General features: G+C 65.5%; 1 protein-coding gene across 10 annotated transcripts in view; it reads right to left on the bottom strand.

Annotated features, from left to right (window-relative positions):
- Nucleotides 1-4410, bottom strand: part of LOC113205351 (fibronectin type III domain-containing protein 1) — a 138631-nt gene that overhangs the window by 112140 nt on the left and 22081 nt on the right. The window contains exon 1 of one of the 10 annotated variants that reach the window (XM_052269602.1): nt 1002-1257. The exons of the other annotated variants lie outside the window; for them this stretch is intronic. The gene's annotated coding sequence lies outside the window, so the exon portion shown is untranslated. Of the gene's footprint in view, nt 1-1001; nt 1258-4410 lie in introns of those variants that run through there. 10 annotated transcript variants of the gene reach the window in all.

The raw sequence follows: 4410 nt of genomic DNA on the forward strand, positions 1-4410 counted from the left end.
GTATTAATAACGGGGAGATTGATAAGGAGACCGCCGTGGCGGCCCGACCAGAACTACGCGGCCCCGACCCGGAATAGATGGCCGCCCTAAGCGGTTCGACGCGGAGGGGCGCGGGGGACGCGGGGCGTGCGGTTGGCGTGGAGGCCACATGGCTCCCCAGCGGCCAGGCCATGCCCCGCGGCCCGAGCTGCCCGGACACCTGTCCGTCCGGAACTAGACATGATTGTCCAAAAACAGGGCGTGTTGCGGGGCGGCGCGGGGCGGCCTGTCGCTGCGCAGTACTCCAACGCGATGGCGCGGCGGGGACCGTCACCAGGTAGGTAAGGTGCTGGCTGTTGTCGTCGTCGTCCCCCTCGGGGTCACGGGCGGCCAGCGCACCGGGGCTGCTGCTACAGAGTTGCCGCACCAGAGCAGGGCGAGCAGGTCAGCGGCAGGGCCTGACCCCGTAGAGCCCCCGGCGCTGCATGCCGCTCACGTGTGGGAAGTCCCAGCCCGGCGCAGCCCCCAGCATGCAGCGCACGTTGGCCGCCTGAACCCCACACCTGCGCACCTGCGGAGGGCGAGGGCCAGCACCAGCGGCCATGACATGACCGAAGGATTCGGCGTACCGCACATCAGAATACACCTATGACGGACAGCAGGCGGGGCTATGGGCAGTGTGTGCCCGTCAAAACTGGGCCTGGGCCACGACACCTGCTGCCTGACCGGGTCGACGGGCAGGTGCAGTTGACATCCCGAGCGCCGCTATCAGCTCTGTCGCCAGGCCAGGGCAGCCCGCCTCCCCGCCGACCTCTCCACTTGACACCAAATCGTTGCACCTGCCGCTGCCGCCGCGGCGCGCCGCTCCGCCCCCTCCTCCCCCGTCCACTCACCGCGGGCGTCGCGCTCGTCGGCGCCCCGGGTTCGGGACGCGTCGCGGCGAAGAAATTTAAAGCCGACGACGCGATATCTAATCGCGTTGACAACGAGGAAGTTCCGCGAATCAGGCGGGTGTTTCCTACCTCAAGGCGTCACCACGACGCGACGGTCTTCGTGTCGCGGGGCACTGGGGGCGTAATCCACAGGGTGGCACAGCAGGTGGCCAGCACGGACACACACACTCACACTCGCACAGACACACGAACACACACGCGGCACACGCACAGACACACGCGCACACGGCGGACAGTCACAGGTGGGGCAGCTGGCATGCACCTGACACTCGAGTCTCACGTTACGCGACGCAGCGAAACACAGCACCTGGCGACCGGCAGGGCACTGAGCGGCTGAGCGCGGTCGAGCGCTGCCCGCCCGGCTCGGCCCGCCCGGCGGCGCGGCGGCGGTGGCAGCAGCGGCAGCAGCAGCAGCAGCGGCGGCGGCCCGGGCGGGGCGTGGAGCTCACCTCGGCCACCTCCGGAGGGGCCCGCTGGGGCGCACCTCGCCGGCTCGGCAGCGCTCGGCCCGCGCGACGCGTGGCTCGGCTGCGCTCGCGCAGGGAATGCAGCTCGGCTCGGACGCTCGTCGGCCGCCCTACCCCGAGGCTGGACGGGCCGACCGAGCCCGGGCCGATCGGCTCGGCTGCCGGCGGTAGCAGCGGGTACCCGCGGGTACGGCGGAGAGAGGGGGGAGGGGACCTGGCCGAGCCCCGCGACCCACGCGTGAGGCCGCAGCACCTGTCCAGCCCGCCGGGGTCCGGGCCCGCAGGCAGCCGACAGGGACTCGAAAGGGACCCGAGAGGGGACCCTCACCGCTCACCACACACCCTGCGGCACAAGCGTTCTACACAGGCGAGCCTCTACGCCCAGCAGAGGACGATGCCAGAAACATCACAAGAGTAGGACGACAACGATTAAGTTTGTCCTACGGCTTACACACGACTAAGCCCACGCCAATCCTCTGGAGCGTTTAAAGGATCACACCACACAAACCCTTTTTTGTCGACGCGCTTTTGCAGAACGGCTGCGCTAGCGCCGGCTAGGGCCAGGCCCCGCCCCGCGCCCGCCCGCCCCGGCCGGCCAGTGTCGGAACGCTTTGCAAGTCTAATGCGCGAGGGCAGGGCGCGCGTGCCTCCCCGCCGATATGAGCCGGAAAAGCTTTAAGCACCGCTAATGAGAACATATCAACCAAACGCGTATCGGTTACCTAGTTAATTAATTGAAATGCATCCATTTTAATGGGCGGAAGTGCAGAGCGATGGGGCTTTGCCAACGCGTTAGACTACAAGCGTTGCCACTCGCGGCGCGGTGTTACAACCGTCGCCATTGCTCTCTGCGACAACACGCTCTCCTCGCCTCCAGTTGGCTGCTGACGCTGTTCGATCAGACCGGCCCGCGCGCGCGCGCGCCTGCGCCCGCGTCAGGACGCTGCGGCTGGACCCAAACTTGTCACCGTCAGTGGCCCGTGTTGCAGGGCGCAGTCAGTGCGACCGACCGCCTCTCTCTTTCTGTCTCTCTCGCACGCACGGCCTTTTTTTATGCGTCGCGCGCGCGCCCGCCGGGCAGGCCTGCGCTGCGCGCCGCGTCGTGGACCCCGTGGGCCCCGGCGGCGCCAGCTCCCCTCTCTTGATCGCATTGCAGAGATAGGGTAAAACGGAAAAAAATTAAAACAAATAATAAAAACTGCTCACATTACTTAAAATTCATTTCGCGCGTGTGTGCTCCGTACGCTTGCTGGTGTGACTGCTCTGAATAAGAGAAAGGGAGATGGAGACGGCCGGCCGCGGCGCGCGGTGGGGGAGAGGGAGGGGGCGGCAGCTGGAGATAGCTGTCGGAGGGGAGGGGGGAGGAGGGAGACCGCCTGGCGGGCTGCCCGGGCCACACGGCACCGCGCGCCCACGGCCTAGGAGCGCCTAACTATTCCCGGGTAGGCAACCCGCTACCCTCCGGAGCGTTTTGGGGCGCCCCTCATCCCCTGGCTGCCCGCGTAGAGGGGAGGAGCGCGCGAGCAGCAAGAAGGGGAGGAGCAGGAGCACGGGCTCCCGCGCGTCCGCCCGGGGCGGCCGAGGCGGCTGGCACGCGCGGTCGGGTAGAAAGTCGGATTCGAAGGGAGACAGACGGCGCGCCCCTCCGCTTCCCGCCAGGCCGCGTGCACTAATTCCATCGGTAAGACTCCATTAACACGAGCCGCATAATAAATTCCGCAATAAAACGTACGGAGGCCCCTCGTGCGTGTGCGCATATAAACCAGCGCGGCCTAGGAGAGGAGCCTACACGGAAGCTGGGCGCGCGCTGCGCAGCGCTCCGCGGGGGGTGGCCTGGCCTGGCCTGGCTGGGCGATCCGTGACGTGACGCACAGTCACGCCGGAGTCCCTCCTCCGGTACACCCCGGCCCCGCCCCGGCACGCGTGCACCACGGGGCACACCACCGCAAAGCACTGCCGGCCGAGAACGTTGCAGGAGAACGCCCCCGCGGTCACGCTCGGCCGGGTCGCGGCAACGGCGGCGGCGGGGTCCTCCTTGTGCGGCAGGAGGATGTTATAAGCACGACCAATTTAACACAATATTGGAAGGCTGTGATGGGGAATAAAGTACACACTGCAGGTGCTGCCGCAGAGAGAGAGAAGGTACTACTTAGTGACGGTGGTGAGGTCGGCCGAGCATGAGGGCGCGCGGCGACGTCAAAGGAACGCACCACCACCACACCACCACCACGGCGGACCGCGGGGCGGGGGGTGGTGCGGCGCGCCGCTGCCGAGCAGCGGGTTGTGTGCTCGCCCTCCCCCCCTCCCCTCCCCGCTGACCACACTCTCCTTATCGCCACCCACCCGCACTAATTACGCGCAATCTCTGCCCCTCTGTTTGCCGTATATTTCCATCCGTCTTTTTGATGTCGCTGCTCCCGGCGCCGGCCAGCTGGGCCAGAAAGACCCCGGGCCGTGGGCACATGCTGCTGCTACTGCTATACGGCACCGCCAGCAACGCCAAACACGGAGCAGGGTGTCCGCAACTACACGGCTTACCCACGCTCGCCAAAAAATACTACTATTTACGCGCGCAAAACAAACTGTTGGCATGTTAGAGCAGAGCTCCGCCGCCACTACTGTGTGTGTTGAGTGCGCGAGCGCGTGAAAAGCAAAACACAAATTGAGCCCGTTAACTGTTGGAAATTATTCGAGCTGTCGAAAGAAATTCGAACTGAAATGACACAAACACTGTGAAATTTAGCTATTGGAAGGACACGAGTCCCGGAGTCCCTTTACCATACGCACGTAAACATGTGTTCTAGTTTAATTAGGGCTCAAAATCAAAATAGCGATAAAGTGATAATTGTAATTACGTTCTATAATCATCCACGCGCCACAATAAGGCCGATGGTTGACCCCAGCGGCAGCGTCCACGGCTGGTCGATCACGGGCTGCCATGGGCCAGCGGCGTGCGCCATGGGCGGTACATCCACTAGGCGAGGCCGTGCGGGGGCGGGCGCGGGGCGGGC

Source organism: Frankliniella occidentalis, unplaced genomic scaffold (assembly GCF_000697945.3).
Source record: "Frankliniella occidentalis isolate FOCC.00 unplaced genomic scaffold, Focc_3.1 Scaffold97, whole genome shotgun sequence".
In the NCBI taxonomy this organism is placed as follows: Eukaryota; Metazoa; Arthropoda; class Insecta; order Thysanoptera; family Thripidae; genus Frankliniella; species Frankliniella occidentalis.